Below are 20,194 nucleotides of genomic sequence, written 5' to 3' on the forward strand. Positions count from 1 at the left end.
TGAAGCCACCAGGAGATATTTTGACCACCTAGGGCATCTTCAGCTACCAGATTGCCGAAGACATCCAGTTACACCTTGTCCGGAATGGTTGCCCATAATCTTAGTGGCTGTCCCAGGTACAGAGTGAAGTGGGTACTTTTGACCTTTGACTTAAAATATAATCCCTCCAAGACTGGATAATATCTGCGTGCTTACATTGCTTCCACAAAGCTAGTTCAATACTAGTAATCCCACCTCAACATGAACAGAATTCTTACTATTTTTGTCTACACTGATAAATCTCCGAGTTGTATTCTGGACTTGCAACTCTACCAATGTAGACACTTCTCAAATAAGGTCTCAACACCTCTTTACAGCTAAGTTTTGAGAACACTCATACCCTGCATTACTCCTCCCAGTGTTAAATTCACTGATTAGTCCCTATTCATGCCAAATAGAGATGATGCATAAAGCCATCAAATTGACCTCTTTGCTTTACCCTCAGTCCCAGGAAACAGGGTTCAGTCCTGGCCCATGTTTCATCCTGGATGCTAAATACCCCAATCACCCTCTCAAATTGCTCCGCCTTCCAGCCCACATTACTTTCAAGGTTTTTTGCATAATCCACAAGCTCTTCAATTATTTATATTCATCCATTTCAATAACCATCAAATCTCTGGAAATTGTGTGGGTAAAAAAACACATTGCGATACACCCGCTTCACTAAGGCACCAATCTTTTGAAATTATTTGATCTTGTACTTGCTTTGCACTAATACTTGCCCAGTTTGTTTTAAGAAGTTAAAAACAAAATGTCTTTTGTACTACCATAACCACTCTTTCCCCACAACTAATATGTCAGGTGAACATGCCACAACACCCACCTGCAGTACATTCATTTAATCGTATGTACACTGCTCCATTACTAGTGGGCTTCGTTAACAATATGTTAAAAATAATGTGCCAGGGGTTGCTTTTATTCATTTGAGGTTGGTATAGATGGTAGTTTACTCAACCAAAGCTGTAATACTGTGCCTGGAGTAGTAAAAGGCTTTTGTCATTTTTTAGCTCGGTGTGGATGGCACTAACTAATCCTATGGTAAAAGACTTGGGTGTAAAAATGGCAAAAGGCTTTGTCACTTTCAAGTTCGGAGTGGATGGCAATGTGTTAATTATATACTTGAAAACTCTGCTAGAAAAACAGACATTTGAGTTGAGCAGATTTAGAGTTGTGGTGGTGTTGTTTGGTGCTCCATATAAAGGAGCTGCTCTCCATCTAAACTCAGAGTTCACTGCTTCTTTTTTTTGCTTAATGTATGCGTCACTCTAAGCCTGAAAGGGTATTGTATAAATTATGAACTATAACTAAATTAATGGAACATATTTTTTAATGTTATAATTTTTTGCTGTTATATTTAATTTATTGTAAAGTATACACAATATATAAATGGCAAGAACGTGATATAAACATGTCATATATTCTATATAATATAAACATTAAGAGAAGGTAGGAAGGTATACTTTTGGTGTTCGTTGTAAATCTTGGTAACTTTGGCAAAGGTTTGCGATAAAAATGTTATCATGCACTCAAATCTTGTATATATTGCTAGGGGTCAACTCTATAAGTTTCAAGAACTTCCTGCCATCAAGTATTACCTGTGGAACTGGGAGGCTTTGGATCCAACAATGCCTGGGCAATTGTCATTTAGAATGGATAGAGTGTTATGCCCGATTCCATTTGGACTTGAACTAGTCATAATCATGCAGACATTAAGTAGCTATTATTCCTCCTTTACTGCAGACAATTAGGGGAAGACATCACTCCAGAAAGAAAAAAATAAGAGTAGTGGCAGGAAATATGTATTTATGTGTCCTTATGATTAACTTGGCATATTAGTGCAAACTGTTGGCACTGCCTAAATTTGGTGTTGCTGCACTGAGATAATCCTCAACATCAGGCTTTTTAATCTGAACCGACGAATTCCACTAGTCTAGTGGGAACATTTAACACCAGAAAATAAAACAATGGGCAATCACCAATTTTGTTTACATGTGCTGCATGCACAAATACTGTTTATTGACATCAACTGAATATGACTTCATCAAAAGATGATATTAGTTGTAACACGACATATTTATAATAGCATCGTTTAAATAACTTTGTAACCCAGACTCTGTTGTTCCATAGGCACGAGTGACTCAATAAATTAATGTTAAAGAACCTTGCAAAGGCAAAACGCTTCTTCCACCCTACCAGGATTTTTATCTGTGAAACACGTACCTCACAAACCTCTGTATGAGGCTAATTAAGAAAGGGCCATATCTTACCTAAATCATCTGCAATTGTATTTTTTTATGTCAAGAGTGGTTCTATGTGCTGTCACCCAACTTCATTGCAGGGTCCAACCTTCCAAACAATATAACGCAGTATTTTGCCCATGGCCCTCTACAGTGTCAACCACACAGGTAGCAGGAAGGGCAATTTTGGAAGACATGCATGCAACTGAAGCAGCAATAATGAACTAGGGAAATCTTGGGAATGACGCTTTGAAAGTTATGATAGAACTTTGTGGTACACGTTAAGCTGGAAAAATGTTTAAAATAGAGAAATGTCCTTGTGTCAAAACTGCAACTTTGATGAGAATGGATAGTACTCACGCTGTGAAAATACAAACATGTTGGTATGCTTATTTGACAAACCAAGAAAAGCATTTAAAAAAATCCCTTTTGTTCAAAAGTGCTGGCAAAACAGCGTTGAATTCTAAATGACAGCACTTTGACTTCATAAATCCTGACCAGCTGGCGCACTGGCTTTTGATAGTCATAAGCAGGGGAAAGCAACTTTTGTCCACAGAGCCTGGCACGGCCTTTTCATTTAAAGCAGTAAGGAGGTAGATACATCGTGATGTGATGTACAACCACCTCATTCATTCATAAATATTTTCTAAACAATGGTCCCTTTAGACAACAAGTCCAACTATGCATATATAACCACAGACAAGCGCCAGGTAACCCGGAGCCCAAACTACAGAAACACAATGATCTACACTTAAACCCAGCTGGTTCACACGAAACATGTTAATGCGCTGGCAGAAAGCCATGTTCAGCAGTCAAAAGCACTCTGGTCAGTGCCCTTCCCGCACTATGGATATCTGGCCTTTAAATGCATGCCTTTTTCTTGAAAACGCTGATTACAAGTGACATATTACAATAGGGGAAAGAAAGAATTATCACGGGTCAGCTGCAGGTGCCAGGAGTGGGACTCCTGGGTGAGATGCGAGCCACGCACTGGTTGCATCTTTAGCTAGTTTGGCGGGCATTTCTTCGGCCTGGAACTGCAATGTAAATGACATCAGGCTACTGAGCACTAATCGCAGAGCGTGAGGGACCAGTCTTCTATTACTCATAGGAACCCCGCAAGAGAGGAAGGGGTGCAGTCACATAACACAGCAACAAGGTGTAAAAATAGGACAGCCGACTCCGCAAGGTTGGCATATTTGGGCAAAATGGAAGGCTTGGGCAAAGGGCGGCGAGGAATAGGATGGGAAGCAGCAGGGGTGGTGCTGACAGCAGCGAGAGAAGATAGAGCGATGCCAATTAATGACAGCTCCGGCGCAGTGGCTGCTACCCACAAGGAGCCCGGGAGACAAGCACAGACTGCTCGAGCTGAGGTCGGAGGGTGCTGCCTGGGAGGTGGGGTGCTGCCCGGTCTGCAGGAGGGGCTCTGTCGCTGGAGGGGGCGAGGTTGGCAGGTCCACGTTAGCGGGGTACTCCCTATGCAGTGAAGTCGATGCTACCTAACTGGGGGCGGGTACTGTGTGGGTGAGTGGGAGATGCTCGGCCCTTGGGGACGGTGCTGACTAGTATGAGTGAAGGGTTCCTACCTGACTGGATGTGGGGGTGTTGCCCTTGGTTGCCAGGAAGGTTGCTGTCTAGTTGCGAGTCCTGGCTAGCCTGCGGGGATATATATACCTGTTCCAGGAGAGAGCCCAGTCCAGTCGACAGAAAGGAGAAAGATACCTGTTCAAGGGAATGTGTTAATATCAAACCTGACGGAATGTTGTGCGTATGCCAAGGGGGGCGGCCGCTGGTGCCCGGGGTGTGCATGGTGGGGGTGACACTAACCTCTGCAGCTTGTTCTCTTCGGGAGGCAAAGCTGTCCTCTCCGCCTCCTCCTCTGTCGCCGCAGCAGCCTCCACTCCCCCGGCTGCGCCGCCGCAGCCTCCTCCGCTGCTCTGAGCCTCCCCTGCCTAGCGCTGTTATGACAGATTCAGTTGCCCATTAGAATCGGTCCCTGGCACCCACTGCGCATGTGCACCACAATGATCTTCACGGGAGCGCCTGATTTTGCTCCTGAGAAAGATCATGTTTAAGGCGCATGCGTCAGCCGCACAGGCGCGCGCTTTTTCTGAGAAGACCCCTATGCAGCGAAAGGAAGAGCGCGAACGCATCACAGGCTAAGCGCGTGCCCGGCTGAAAGACGCAGTAAGAGGAGAGGGGAAACAAATTGAATAAGAGGAAAAGTAGGCGAAAGGGAGAAAGTAAGAAAATAAATGAAGAAAAGTAAACTACGTTGCAAAAGAAACAATAGCGGTGACAAATTAGGATAGGCACGTGGAGGTGATGTGATATAGCAAAAAAGAATACGCACCACCTGAGCTTCAACAACTACACAACACCCCAAAGTAATGCAAGAAGCTCGCAAAAGTAGGATAGCTACAGTAAAAGAAACATAGTGAGAGAAAAAACTGAAGGGCAACCGAGCCAGCAAGACAAGAGGCTTCTAAAGATCCCCCAGCCAAAACAGAGCAGGAGACAACTAGAGGGAACAAACCAAGAACTAGGCCGACAGACCTGTAGTGTCCTGCTAGACACGTGACTTTATCGAGCCACTACTTAAGGGCTGGTCTTCCACTCATCCCACACCTATTCAACACATGCATCAAGAGTGACGTGGAGCCTGCCAATAAAAGGGGCCAGTTGCTTGCAAGTGTCCTGGGTCAGGTCTATGCGCAGTACTAAGGTGTCTATGTCGTCCTTCCACCTGCATGCTGGCCTACGGCCCAGAACCCTACAATGGTGACTAGGCGGTCTGGCCCAAAGTGCGTTGGCAGCAGCTTTACAGTTCCTCATGGGGGGAGTACAGCCCGAGTCTGAGGCACCCCTGTATCTGCTGCTAGCAGGAAAAGAACAGAGGAACCGAGGACGTGGCATGCCGGGACAGGGCAAAGGAAAGGCCTCCCTCCCAGTGAGTACGACGGCATCCACCATTATTGTCCCTGCAGCTGCCCACATGCTAATGCCCCTGCAAGACACCTGCCCTTCCGACCAGTCAGAGATCTGTAAAAGGAGATGGAGTGCCTCAGCCAGCACCGTGCTCTAGGTGCCTACACACTGCTGACCTTTACCACAAGAGGCTAACCCCCACCCGCATCGGCAACGCCCCGTGGGTGATGAAATGGCACCTACCTGGGAACAGCTGCTGGGGCTAACGATAAAAAGACTGGCGCCACACTAACACTGAAGAAAGCCCCACGCCAGACTTGGCAATGCCAGCGTGGAAGAAGCGACACACAGAGCCAGGATGAATGCTGAGAGAGTTAAGAGCCCCTGGGAGGCTGCCTTCAAATTCTCGTGCAATACTTTTGGATCGTATTATGATGAATTGGTTTTAATATTGAATGTATTGTAATTGCTTCATTGTTCCCTTTTTTGATAAAATTGTTTTTTTTATTGTGTAATATCCTGAGAAACAAATTGTTTTAATACATTTCAACCATCATTCCATTAATTTCAAGTGTTTGTGCCAATACGTAACAAACTCAAGGTTGGGGTGGTCGTGATTATTGGACCTGAATGAATGTGATTTTGATTACGAGTGAGAGCTAAGGTGTGGATAACAAATATTCCCAGAGGATGTCTTTGTACAAATATTCTTGCTTGAACCCCAGTCCTTTGGGTTACCAAGGGTTCCTCTCTCTTTTTTTATTCATGCCTCCTGCCACCAACAGTGAAAAAAGACCGGCAGCCTTCCCTGCAGCGGCGGTTCCATCCTGGCTCTAGAGGGGTGAACCCTGCAACCAGTCCTATGATGCTTGTTGCCGGTCCAGGGAGGACCTGGCTTGGCAGTTCGGGCTGGACTCTTCCCATGAGGCACAGGGTCAAGACTGATTTGCATATGGCCAGGTCTAAACTGGGGTGGCAAGGTGAGCAAAAAAATGATGGATTTAACCCAGATCTCTTGACTGGGGGTGAATGTTTTGATTTGTTGTGCATTCCGTCCATGAATTGTGTGTCTTTTTCTTTCTCGCCCTAAGTGCGCCAGGTATGCCCAGACGTGGGTCCTGGGCTCACTGTGCCACTAGAGTCAAGCTATCCTAGCTGAAGAAGGATGAAACCCCAAAACTGGTTCTAGGATGCTTGTTTCCAGTCCAGGGAGGACGTGGCTTGGCACTTTGGGCTGGACTGTTCCCATGAGGCACAGGGTCAAGACTTATTTGTATATGGCCAGGTCTAAACTGGGGTGGCATGGTGAGCCAAAGAATGATGGATTTAACCCAGATCTCTTGACTGGGGGTGAAACATTTAATTTGTTCTGCATTTCGTCCATCAATTGTATGTCTTTTGCTTTCTCGCCCTAAGTGTGCCAGGTATGCCCAGACGTGGGTCCTGGGCTCACTGTGCCCACTGTGCCACTGGAATCAAGCTATCCTGGCTGAAGAGGGGTGAGACCCTGAAACCGGTCCTAGGATGCTTGTTTCCGGTCCAGGGAGGACCTGGCTTGGCACTTCGGGCTGGACTGTTCCCATGAGGCAGAGGGTCAAGACTGATTTGCATATGGCCAGGTCTAAACTGGGGTGGCATGGTGAGCAAAAGAATGATGGATTTAACCCAGATCTCTTGACTGGGGGTGAATGTTTTGATTTGTTTTGCATTTCGTCCATCAATTGTGTGTCTTTTGCTTTCTCGCCCTAAGTGTGCCAGGTATGCCCAGACGTGGGTCCTGGGCTCACTGTGCCACTGGAATCAAGCTATCCTGGCTGAAGAGGGGTGAAACCCCAAAACCGGTCCTAGGATGCTTGTTTCCGGTCCAGGGAAGACCTGGCTTGGCAGTTCGGGCTGGAGTGTTCCTATGAGGCACAGGGTCAAGACTTATTTGTATATGGCCAGGTCTAAACTGGGGTGGCATGGTGAGCCAAAGAATGATGGATTTAACCCAGATCTCTTGACTGGGGGTGAAACATTTAATTTGTTCTGCATTTCGTCCATCAATTGTATGTCTTTTGCTTTCTCGCCCTAAGTGTGCCAGGTATGCCCAGACGTGGGTCCTGGGCTCACTGTGCCCACTGTGCCACTGGAATCAAGCTATCCTGGCTGAAGAGGGGTGAGACCCTGAAACCGGTCCTAGGATGCTTGTTTCCGGTCCAGGGAGGACCTGGCTTGGCACTTCGGGCTGGACTGTTCCCATGAGGCAGAGGGTCAAGACTGATTTGCATATGGCCAGGTCTAAACTGGGGTGGCATGGTGAGCAAAAGAATGATGGATTTAACCCAGATCTCTTGACTGGGGGTGAATGTTTTGATTTGTTCTGCATTTCGTCCATCAATTGTGTGTCTTTTGCTTTCTCGCCCTAAGTGTGCCAGGTATGCCCAGACGTGGGTCCTGGGCTCACTGTGCCACTGGAATCAAGCTATCCTGGCTGAAGAGGGGTGAAACCCCGAAACCGGTCCTAGGATGCTTGTTTCCGGTCCAGGGAAGACCTGGCTTGGCAGTTCGGGCTGGAGTGTTCCTATGAGGCACAGGGTCAAGACTAATTTGCATATGGCCAAGTCTAAACTGGGGTGGCATGGTGAGCAAATGAATGATGGATTTAACCCAGATCTCTTGACTGCGGGTGAATGTTTTGATTTGTTCTGCATTCCGTCCATCAATTGTGTGTCTTTTGATTTCTCGCCCTAAGTGCGCCAGGTATGCCCAGATGTGGGTCCTGGGGTCACTGTGCCACTGGAATCAAGCTATCCTGGCTTAAGAGTGGTGAAACCCCGAAACCGGTCCTAGGATGCTTTTTTCCGGTCCAGGGAGGACCTGGCTTGGCAGTTCGGGCTGGACTGTTCCCATGATGCACAGGGTCAAGACTGATTTGTATATGGCCAGGTCTAAACTGGGGTGGCATGGTGAGCAAAAGAATGATGGATTTAACCCAGATCTCTTGACTGGGGGTGAATGTTTTGATTTGTTCTGCATTTCGTCCATCATTTGTGTGTCTTTTGCTTTCTCGTCCTAAGTGTGCCAGGTATGCCCAGACATGGGTCCTGGGCTCACTGTGCCACTGGAATCAAGCTATCCTGGCTGAAGAGGGGTGAAACCCCGAAACCGGTCCTAGGATGCTTGTTTCCGGTCCAGGGAAGACCTGGCTTGGCAGTTCGGGCTGGAGTGTTCCCATGAGGCACAGGGTTAAGACTAATTTGCATATGGCCAAGTCTAAACTGGGGTGGCATGGTGAGCAAATGAATGATGGATTTAACCCAGATCTCTTGACTGCGGGTAAATGTTTTGATTTGTTCTGCATTCCGTCCATCAATTGTGTGTCTTTTGATTTCTCGCCCTAGGTGCGCCAGGTATGCCCAGACGTGGGTCCTGGGCTCACTGTGCCACTGGAATCAAGCTATCCTGGCTGAAGAGAGGTGAAACCCAGAAACCGGTCCTAGGATGCTTGTTTCCGGTCCAGGGAGGACCTGGCCTGGCAGTTCCGGCTGTACTGTTCCCATGAGGCACAGGGTCAAGACTGATTTGCATATGGCCAGATCTCAACTGGGGTAGCATGGTGAGCAAAAGAATGATGGATTTAACCCAGATCTCTTGACTGGGGGTGAATATTTTGATTTGTTCTGCATTCCGTCCATCAATAGTGTGTCTTTTGCTTTCTCGCCCTAAGTGCGCAAAGTATGCCCAGGCGTGGGTCCTGGGCTTACTGTGCCACTAGAATCAAGCTATCCTGGCTGAAGAAGGATGAAACACCGAAACCGGTCCTAGGGTGCTTGTTTCAGGTCCAGGGAGGACCTGGCTTGGCACTTCAGGCTGGACTGTTCCCAGGAGGCACAGGGTCAAGACTGATTTGCATATGGCCAGGTCTAAACTGGGGTGGCATGTTGAGCAAATGAATGATGGATTTAACCCAGATCTCTTGAGTGCGGGTGAATGTTTTGATTTGTTCTGCATTTCGTCCATCAATTGTGTGTCTTTTGATTTCTCGCCCTAAGTGCGCCAGGTATGCCCAGACGTGGGTCCTGGGCTCACTGTGCCACTGGAATCAAGCTATCCTGGCTGAAGAGGAGTGAAACCCAGAAACCGGTCCTAGGATGCTTGTTTCCGGTCCAGGGAGGACCTGGCCTGGCAGTTCCGGCTGTACTGTTCCCATGAGGCACAGGGTCAAGACTGATCTGCATATGGCCAGGTCTAAACTGGGGTGGCATGGTGAGCAAAAGAATGATGGATTTAACCCAGATCTCTTGACTGGGGGGTGAACATTTTGATTTGTTCTGCATTTCTTCAATCAATTGTGTGTCTTTTGCTTTCTCACCCTAAGTGCGCCAGGTATGCCCAGACGTGGGTCCTGGGCTCACTGTGCCACTGGAATCAAGCTATCCTGGCTGAAGAGTGGTGAAACCCCGAAACCGGTCCTAGGATGCTTTTTTCCGGTCCAGGGAGGACCTGGCATGGCAGTTCGGGGTGGACTGTTCCCATGAGGCACAGGGTCAAGACTGATTTGTATATGGCCAGGTCTAAACTGGGGTGGCATGGTGAACAAAAGAATGATGGATTTAACCCAGATCTCTTGACTGGGGGTGAATGTTTTGATTTGTTCTGCATTTCGTCCATCAATTGTGTGTCTTTTGCTTTCTCGCCCTAAGTGTGCCAGGTATGCCCAGACGTGGGTCCTGGGCTCACTTTGCCACTGGAATCAAGCTATCCTGGCTGAAGAGGGGTGAAACCCTGAAACCGGTCCTAGGATGCTTGTTTCCGGTCCAGGGAAGACCTGGTTTGGCAGTTCGGGCTGGAGTGTTCCCATTAGGCACAGGGTCAAGACTAATTTGCATATGGCCAAGTCTAAACTGGGGTAGCAAGGTGAGCAAATGAATGATGGATTTAACCCAGATCTCTTGACTGCGGGTGAATGTTTTGATTTGTTCTGCATTCCGTCCATCAATTGTGTGTCTTTTGATTTCTCGCCCTAGGTGCGCCAGGTATGCTCAGACGTGGGTCCTGGGCTCACTGTGCCACTGGAATCAAGCTATCCTGGGTGAAACCCATGAAACCGGTCCTAGGATGCTTGTTTCTGGTCCAGGGAGGACCTGGCCTGGCAGTTCCGGCTGTACTGTTCCCATGAGGCACAGGGTCAAGACTGATTTGCATATGGCCAGGTCTAAACTGGGGTGGCATGGTGAGCAAAAGAATGATGGATTTAACCCAGATCTCTTGACTGGGGGGTGAACATTTTGATTTGTTCTGCATTTCGTCCATAAATTGTGTGTCTTTTCCTTTCTCACCCCAAGTGCGCCAGGTATGCCCAGACATGGATCCTGGGCTCATTGTGCCACTGGAATCAAGCTATCCTGGCTGAAGAGTGGTGAAACCCCGAAACCGGTCCTAGGATGCTTTTTTCCCTTCCAGGCAGGACCTGGCTTGGCAGTTCGGGCTGGACTGTTTCCATGAGGCACAGGGTCAAGACTGATTTGTATATGGCCAGGTCTAAACTGGGGTGGCATGATGAGCAAAAGAATGATGGATTTAACCCAGATTTCTTGACTGGCGGTGAATGTTTTGATTTGTTCTGCATTCTGTCCATCAATAGTGTGTCTTTTGCTTTCTCGCCCTAAGTGCGCCACCTATGCCCAGGCGTGGGTCCTGGGCTTACTGTGCCACTAGAATCAAGCTATCCTGGCTGAAGAAGGATGAAACACCGAAACTGCTCCTAGGGTGCTTGTTTCAGGTCCAGGGAGGACCTGGCTTGGCACTTCAGGCTGGACCGTTCCCAGGAGGCACAGGGTCAAGACTGATTTGCATATGGCCAGGTCTAAACTGGGGTGGCATGGTGAGCAAAATAAGGATGGATATAACCGAGATATCTTGACTGGGGGTGAATGTTTTGATTTGTTCTGCATTTCGTCCATTAATTGTGTGTCTTTTGCTTTTTCGCCCTAAGTGTGCCAGGTATGACCAGATGTGGGTCCTAGGCTCACTGTGCCACTGGAATCAAGCTATCCTTGCTGAAGAGGGGTGAAACCCCGAAACCGGTCCTAGGATGCTTCTTTCCGGTCCAGGGAAGACCTGGCTTGGCAGTTCGGGCTGGACTGTTCCCATGACGCACATGGTCAAGACTAATTTTCATATGGCCAGGTCTAAACTGGGGTGGCATTGTGAGCAAAAGAATGATGGATTTAACCCAGATTTCTTGACTGCGGGTGAATGTTTTGATTTGTTGTGCATTCCGTCCATGAATTGTGTGTCTTTTTCTTTCTCGCCCTAAGTGCGCCAGGTATGCCCAGACGTGGGTCCTGGGCTCACTGTGCCACTAGAGTCAAGCTATCCTAGCTGAAGAAGGATGAAACCCCAAAACTGGTTCTAGGATGCTTGTTTCCAGTCCAGGGAGGACGTGGCTTGGCACTTTGGGCTGGACTGTTCCCATGAGGCACAGGGTCAAGACTTATTTGCATATGGCCAGGTCTAAACTGGGGTGGCACGGTGAGCCAAAGAATGATGGATTTAACCCAGATCTCTTGACTGGGGGTGAATGTTTTGATTTGTTCTGCATTTCGTCCATTAATTGTGTGTCTTTTGCTTTTTCGCCCTAAGTGCACCAGGTATGGCCAGACGTGGGTCCTTGGCTCACTGTGCCACTGGAATCAAGCTATCCTGGCTGAAGAGGGGTGAAACCCCGAAACCGGTCCTAGGATGCTTGTTTCCGGTCCAGGGAGGACCTAGCCTGGCAGTTCCGGCCGTACTGTTCCCATGAGGCACAGGGTCAAGACTGATTTGCATATGGCCAGGTCTAAACTGGGGTGGCATGGTGAGCAAAAGAATGATGGATCTAACCCAGATTTCTTGACTGGGGGGTGAACGTTTTGATTTGTTCTGCATTCCGTCCATGAATTGTGTGTCTTTTTCTTTCTCGCCCTAAGTGTGCCAGGTGTGCCCAGACGTGGGTCCTGGGCTCACTGTGCCACTGGAGTCAAGCTATCCTAGCTGAAGAAGGATGAAACCCCAAAACTGGTCCTAAGATGCTTGTTTCCAGTCCAGGGAGGACCTGGCTTGGCACTTTGGGATGGACTGTTCCCATGAGGCACAGGGTCAAGACTTATTTGCATATGGCCAGGTCTAAACTGGGGTGGCACGGTGAGCCAAAGAATGATGGATTTAACCCAGATCTCTTGACTGGGGGTGAATGTTTTAATTTGTTCTGCATTTCGTCCATCAATTGTGTGTCTTTTGCTTTCTCGCCCTAAGTGTGCCAGGTATGCCCAGACGTGGGTCCTGGGCTCACTGTGCCACTGGAATCAAGCTATCCTGGCTGAAGAGGGGTGAAACCTGTAACCAGTCCTAGGATGCTTGTTTCCGGTCCATGGAGGACCTGGCTTGGCAGCTCCGGCTGTACTGTTCCCATGAGGCACAGGGTCAAGACTGATTTGCATATGGGCAGGTCTAAACTGGGATGGCATGGTGTGCAAAAGAATGATGGATTTAACCCAGATCTCTTGACTGGGGGTGAATGTTTTGATTTGTTCTGCATTCCGTCCATCAATTGTGTGTATTTTGCTTTTTCGCCCTAAGGGCCCCAGGTAGGCCTAGGCGTGGGTCCTGAGCTCACTCTGCCACTGGAATCAAGCTATCCTGGCTGAAGAGGGGTGAAACCTGTAACCAGTCCTAGGATGCTTGTTTCCGGTCCGTGGAGGACCTGGCTTGGCAGCTCCGGCTGTACTGTTCCCATGAGGCACAGAGTCAAGACTGATTTGCATATGGGCAGGTCTAAACTGGGATGGCATGGTGTGCAAAAGAATGATGGATTTAACCCAGATCTCTTGACTGGGGGTGAATGTTTTGATTTGTTCTGCATTCCGTCCATCAATTGTGTGTATTTTGCTTTTTCGCCCTAAGGGCCCCAGGTAGGCCTAGGCGTGGGTCCTGAGCTCACTCTGCCACTGGAATCAAGCTATCCTAGCTGAAGAGGGGTGAAACACCGAAACCAGTTCTAGGATGCTTGTTTCCGGTCCAGAGAGGACCTGGCTTGGCATTTCGGGCTGGACTGTTCTAATGAGGCACCTGGTCAAGACTGATTTGCTTATGGCCAGGTCTGAACTGGGGTGGCATGGTGAGCAAAAGAATGATGGATTTAACCCAGATCTCTTGACTGGGGGTGAATGTTTTGATTTCTTCTGCATTCCGTCCATCAATTTGTGTGTCTTTTTCTTTCTCGCCCTAAGTGCGCCAGGTATGCTCAGACGTGGGTCCTGGGCTCACTGTGCCACTGGAATCAAGCTATCCTGGCTGAAGAAGGATGAAACCCCGAAACCGGTCCTAGGATGCTTGTTTCCGGTCCAGGGAGGTCCTGGTTTGGCACTTTAGGCTGGACTGTTCCCAGGAGGCACAGGGTAAAGACTGATTTGCATATGACCAGGTCTAAACTGGGGTGGCATGGTGAGCAAAAGAATGATGGATTTAACCCAGATCTCTTGACTGGGGGTGAATGTTTTGGTTTGTTCTGCATTCCGTCCATCAATTGTGTGTCTTTTTCTTTCTCGCCCTAAGTGCACCAGGTATGCCCAGACGTGGGTCCTAGTCTCACTGTGCCACTGGAATCAAGCTATCCTGGCTGAAGAAGGATGATACCCCGAAACCGGTCCTAGGATGCTTGTTTCCGGTCCAGGGAGGTCCTGGCTTGGCACTTCAGGCTGGACTGTTCCCAGGAGGCACAGGGTCAAGACTGATTTGCATTTGGCCAGGTCTAAACTGGGGTGGCATGGTGAGCAAAAGAATGATGGATGTAACCCAGATCTCTTGACTGAGGTGAATGTTTTGATTTGTTCTGCATTTCGTCCATCAATGTGTGTCTTTTGCTTTCTCGCCCTAAGTGTGCCAGGTATGCCCAGATGTGGGTCCTGGGCTCACTGTGCCACTGGAATCAAGCTATCCTGGCTGAAGAGGGGTGAAACCCTGAAACCGGTCCTAGGATGCTTGTTTCCGGTCGAAGGAAGACCTGGCTTGGCAGTTCGGGCTGGACTTTTCCCATGAGGCACAGGGTCAAGACTAATTTCCATATGGCCAGGTCTAAACTGGGGTAGTATGGTGAGCAAAAGAATGATGAATTTAACCCAGATCTCTTGACTGCAGGTGAGTGTTTTGATTTGTTCTGCATTCCGTCCATCAATTGTGTGTCTTTTGATTTCTCGCCCTTAGTGTGCCAGGGATGCCCAGACGTGGGTCCTGGGCTCTCTGTGCCACTGGATTCAAGCTATCCTGGCTGAAGAGGAGTGAAACCCAGAAACCGGTCCTAGGATGCTTGTTTCCGGTCCAGGGAGGACCTGGCCTGGCAGTTCCGGCTGTACTGTTCCCATGAGGCACAGGGTCAAGACTGATTTGCATATGGCCAGGTCTAAACTGGGGTGGCATGGTGAGCAAAAGAATGATGGATTTAACCCAGATCTCTTGACTGGGGGGGTGAACATTTTGATTTGTTCTGCATTTCGTCCATCAATTGTGTGTCTTTTCCTTTCTCACCCCAAGTGCGCCAGGTATGCCCAGACATGGATCCTGGGCTCATTGTGCCACTGGAATCAAGCTATCCTGGCTGAAGAGTGGTGAAACCCCGAAACCGGTCCTAGGATGCTTTTTTCCGGTCCAGGCAGGACCTGGCTTGGCAGTTCGGGCTGGACTGTTTCCATGAGGCACAGGGTCAAGACTGATTTGTATATGACCAGGTCTAAACTGGGGTGGCATGGTGAGCAAAAGAATGATGGATTTAACCCAGATCTCTGGACTGGCGGTGAATGTTTTGATTTGTTCTGCATTCTGTCCATCAATAGTGTGTCTTTTGCTTTCTCGCCCTAAGTGCGCCACGTATGCCCAGGCGTGGGTCCTGGGCTTACTGTGCCACTAGAATCAAGCTATCCTGGCTGAAGAAGGATGAAACACCGAAACCGCTCCTAGGGTGCTTGTTTCAGGTCCAGGGAGGACCTGGCTTGGCACTTCAGGCTGGACCGTTCCCAGGAGGCACAGGGTCAAGACTGATTTGCATATGGCCAGGTCTAAACTGGGGTGGCATGGTGAGCAAAATAATGATGGATATAACCCAGATCTCTTGACTGGGGGTGAATGTTTTGATTTGTTCTGCATTTCGTCCATTAATTGTGTGTCTTTTGCTTTTTCGCCCTAAGTGTGCCAGGTATGCCCAGATGTGGGTCCTAGGCACACTGTGCCACTGGAATCAAGCTATCCTTGCTGAAGAGGGGTGAAACCCCGAAACCGGTCCTAGGATGCTTCTTTCCGGTCCAGGGAAGACCTGGCTTGGCAGTTCGGGCTGGACTGTTCCCATGACGCACATGGTCAAGACTAATTTTCATATGGCCAGGTCTAAACTGGGGTGGCATTGTGAGCAAAAGAATGATGGATTTAACCCAGATTTCTTGACTGCGGGTGAATGTTTTGATTTGTTCTGCATTCCATCCATCAATTGTGTGTCTTTTGCTTTCTCGCCCTAAGTGCGCCAGGTATGCCCAGACGTGGGTCCTTGGCTCACTGTGCCACTGGAATCAAGCTATCCTGGCTGAAGAGGGGTGAAACCCCGAAACTGGTCCTAGGATGCTTGTTTCCGGTCCAGGGAGGACCTGGCCTGGCAGTTCCGGCCGTACTGTTCCCATGAGGCACAGGGTCAAGACTGATTTGCATATGGCCAAGTCTAAACTGGGGTGGCATGGTGAGCAAAAGAATGATGGATCTAACCCAGATTTCTTGACTGGGGGGTGAACATTTTGATTTGTTCTGCATTCTGTCCATGAATTGTGTGTCTTTTTCTTTCTCGCCCTAAGTGCGCCAGGTGTGCCCAGACGTGGGTCCTGGGCTCACTGTGCCACTGGAGTCAAGCTATCCTAGCTGAAGAAGGATGAAACCCCAAAACTGGTCCTAGGATGCTTGTTTCCAGAACAGGGAGGACCTGGCTTGGCACTTTGGGATGGACTGTTCCCATGAGGCACAGGGTCAAGACTTATTTGCACATGGCCAGGTCTAAACTGGGGTGGCACGATGAGCCAAAGAATGATGGATTTAACCCAGATCTCTTGACTGGGGGTGAATGTTTTAATTTGTTCTGCATTTCGTCCATCAATTGTGTGTCTTTTGCTTTCTCGCCCTAAGTGTGCCAGGTATGCCCAGACGTGGGTCCTGGGCTCACTGTGCCACTGGAATCAAGCTATCCTGGCTGAACAGGGGTGAAACCTGTAACCAGTCCTAGGATGCTTGTTTCCGGTCCGTGGAGGACCTGGCTTGGCAGTTCCGGCTGTACTGTTCCCATGAGGCACAGGGTCAAGACTGATTTGCATATGGGCAGGTCTAAACTGGGATGGCATGGTGTGCAAAAGAATGATGGATTTAACCCAGATCTCTTGACTGGGGGTGAATGTTTTGATTTGTTCTGCATTCAGTCCATCAATTATGTGTCTTTTTCTTTCTCGCCCTAAGTGCACCAGGTATGCCCAGACGTGGGTCCTAGGCTCACTGTGCCACTGGAATCAGGCTATCCTGGCTGAAGAAGGATGATACCCCGAAACCGGTCCTAGGATGCTTGTTTCCGGTCCAGGGAGGTCCTGGCTTGGCACTTCAGGCTGGACTGTTCCCAGGAGGCACAGGGTCAAGACTGATTTGCATTTGGCCAGGTCTAAACTGGGGTGGCATGGTGAGCAAAAGAATGATGGATTTAACCCAGATCTCTTGACTGAGGTGAATGTTTTGATTTGTTCTGCATTTCGTCCATCAATTGTGTGTCTTTTGCTTTCTCGCCCTAAGTGTATCAGGTATGCCCAGATGTGGGTCCTGGGCTCACTGTGCCACTGGAAGCAAGCTCCCCTGGCTGAAGAGGGGTGAAACCCCGAAACCGGTCCTAGGATGCTTGTTTCCGGTCGAAGGAAGGCCTGGCTTGGCAGTTCGGGCTGGACTTTTCCCATGAGGCACAGGGTCAAGACTACTTTGCATATGGCCAGGTCTAAACTGGGGTAGTATGGTGAGCAAAAGAATGATGAATTTAACCCAGATCTCTTGACTGCAGGTGAGTGTTTTGATTTGTTCTGCATTCCGTCCATCAATTGTGTGTCTTTTGATTTCTCGCCCTTAGTGTGCCAGGTATGCCCAGACGTGGGTCCTGGGCTCTCTGTGCCACTGGATTCAAGCTATCCTGGCTGAAGAGGGTTGAAACCCAGAAACCAGTCCTAGGATGCTTGTTTCCGGTCCAGGGAGGAACTGGCCTGGCAGTTCCGGCCGTGCTGTTCCCATGAGGCAAAGGGTCAAGACTGATTTGCATATGGCCAGGTCTAAACTGGGGTGGCATGGTGAGCAAAAGAATGATGGATTTAACCCAGATCTCTTGACTGGGTGGTGAACGTTTTGATTTGTTCTGCATTCCGTTCATCAGTTATGTGTCTTTTGCTTTCTCGCCCTAAGTGCGCCAGGTATGCCCAGACGTGGGTCCTGGGCTCACTGTGTCACTGGAATCAAGCTATCCTAGCTGAAGAGGGGTGAAACCCCAAAACCGGTCCTAGGATGCTTGTTTCCGGTCCAGGGAGGACCTGGCTTGGCACTTCGGGCTGGACTGTTCCCATGGGGCACAGGGTCAAGACTGATTTGCATATGGCCAGGTCTAAACTGGGGTGGCATTATGAACAAAAGAATGATGGATTTAACCCAGATCTCTTGACTGGGGGTGGATGTTTTGATTTGTTCTGCATTTCGTCCATCAATTGTGTGTGTTTTGCTTTCTCGCCCTAAGTGTGCCAGGTATGCCCAGACGTGGGTCCTGGGCTCACTGTGCCACTGGAATCAAGCTATCCCGGCTGAAGAGGGGTGAAACCCCGAAACCGGTCCTAGGATGCTTGTTTCCGGTCCAGGGAAGACCTGGCTTGTTAGTTCGGGCTGGAGTGTTCCTATGAGGCACAGGGTCAAGACTAATTTGCATATGGCCAAGTCTAAACTGGGGTGGCATGGTGAGCAAATGAATCATGGATTTAACCCAGATCTCTTGACTGCGGGTGAATGTTTTGATTTGTTCTGCATTCCGTCCATCAATTGTGTGTCTTTTGATTTCTCGCCCTAAGTGCGCCAGGTATGCCCAGACGTGGGTCATGGGCTCACTGTGCCACTGGAATCAAGCTATCCTGGCTGAAGAGTGGTGAAACCCCGAAACCGGTCTTAGGATGCTTTTTTCCGGTCCAGGGAGGACCTGGCTTGGCAGTTCGGGCTGGACTGTTCCCATGAGGCACAGGGTCAAGACTGATTTGTATATGGCCATGTCTAAACTGGGGTGGCATGGTGAGCAAAAGAATGATGGATTTAACCCAGATCTCTTGACTGGGGGTGAATGTTTTGATTTGTTCTGCATTTCGTACATCAATTGTGTGTCTTTTGCTTTCTCGTCCTAAGTGTGCCAGGTATGCCCAGACGTGGGTCCTGGGCTCACTGTGCCACTGGAATCAAGCTATCCTGGCTGAAGAGGGGTGAAACCCCGAAACCGGTCCTAGGATGCTTGTTTCCGGTCCAGGGAAGACCTGGCTTGGCAGTTCGGGCTGGAGTGTTCCCATGAGGCACAGGGTCAAGACTAATTTGCAGATGGCCAAGTCTAAACTGGGGTGGCATGGTGAGCAAATGAATGATGGATTTAACCCAGATCTCTTGACTGCGGGTGAATGTTTTGATTTGTTCTGCATTCCGTCCATCAATTGTGTGTCTTTTGATTTCTCGCCCTAGGTGCGCCAGGTATGCCCAGACGTGGGTCCTGGGCTCACTGTGCCACTGGAATCAAGCTATCCTGGCTGAAGAGAGGTCAAACCCAGAAACCGGTCCTAGGATGCTTGTTTCCGGTCCAGGGAGGACCTGGCCTGGCAGTTCCGGCTGTACTGTTCCCATGAGGCACAGGGTCAAGACTGATTTGCATATGGCCAGGTCTCAACTGGGGTGGCATGGTGAGCAAAAGAATGATGGATTTAACCCAGATCTCTTGACTGCGGGTGAACGTTTTGATTTGTTCTGCATTTCGTCCATCAATTGTGTGACTTTTGCTTTCTCGCCCTAAGTGCGCCAGGTATGCCCAGATGTGGGTCCTGGGCTCACTGTGCCACTGGAATCAAGCTATCCTGGCTGAAGAGTGGTGAAACCCCGAAACCGGTCCTAGGATGCTTTTTTACGGTCCAGGGAGGACCTGGCTTGGCAGTTCGGGCTGGACTGTTCCCAGGAGGCACAAGGTCAAGACTGATTTGCATATGGCCAGGTCTAAACTGGGGTGGCATGTTGAGCAAATGAATGATGGATTTAACCCAGATCTCTTGACTGCGGGTGAATGTTTTGATTTGTTCTGCATTCCGTCCATCAATTGTGTGTCTTTTGATTTCTCGCCCTAAGTGCACCAGGTATGCCCAGACGTGGGTCCTGGGCTCACTGTGCCACTGGAATCAAGCTATCCTGGCTGAAGAGGAGTGAAACCCAGAAACCGGTCCTAGGATGCTTTTTTCCGGTCCAGGGAGGACCTGGCTTGGCAGTTCGGTCTGGACTGTTCCCATGAGGCACAGGGTCAAGACTGATTTGTATATGGCCAGGTCTAAACTGGGGTGGCATGGTGAACAAAAGAATGATGGATTTAACCCAGATCTCTTGACTGGGGGTGAATGTTTTGATTTGTTCTGCATTTCGTCCATCAATTGTGTGTCTTTTGCTTTCTCGCCCTAAGTGTGCCAGGTATGCCCAGACCTGGATCCTGGGCTCACTGTGCCACTGGAATCAAGCTATCCTGGCTGAAGAGGGGTGAAACCCTGAAACCGGTCCTAGGATACTTGTTTCCGGTCCAGGGAAGACCTGGTTTGGCAGTTCGGGCTGGAGTGTTCCCATTAGGCACAGGGTCAAGACTGATTTGCATATGGCCAAGTCTAAACTGGGGTGGCAAGCTGAGCAAATGAATGATGGATTTA

The 20,194-nt window shown here is 49.1% G+C and overlaps 1 protein-coding gene across 4 annotated transcripts in view; it reads right to left on the reverse strand.

The window, feature by feature from the left end:
- Positions 1-4,286, reverse strand: part of CDKL5 (cyclin dependent kinase like 5) — a 1,167,948-nt gene extending 1,163,662 nt beyond the window's left edge. For all 4 annotated transcript variants that reach the window (XM_085622653.1, XM_085622651.1, XM_085622652.1 and 1 more), the window contains exon 1: positions 4,104-4,286. The gene's annotated coding sequence lies outside the window, so the exon portion shown is untranslated. The remainder of the gene's footprint in view (positions 1-4,103) is intronic.
- Between the last annotated feature and the right edge of the window lie 15,908 nt (positions 4,287-20,194).

Source organism: Triturus cristatus, chromosome 8 (genome assembly GCF_964204655.1).
Source record: "Triturus cristatus chromosome 8, aTriCri1.1, whole genome shotgun sequence".
NCBI classification, from domain to species: Eukaryota; Metazoa; Chordata; class Amphibia; order Caudata; family Salamandridae; genus Triturus; species Triturus cristatus.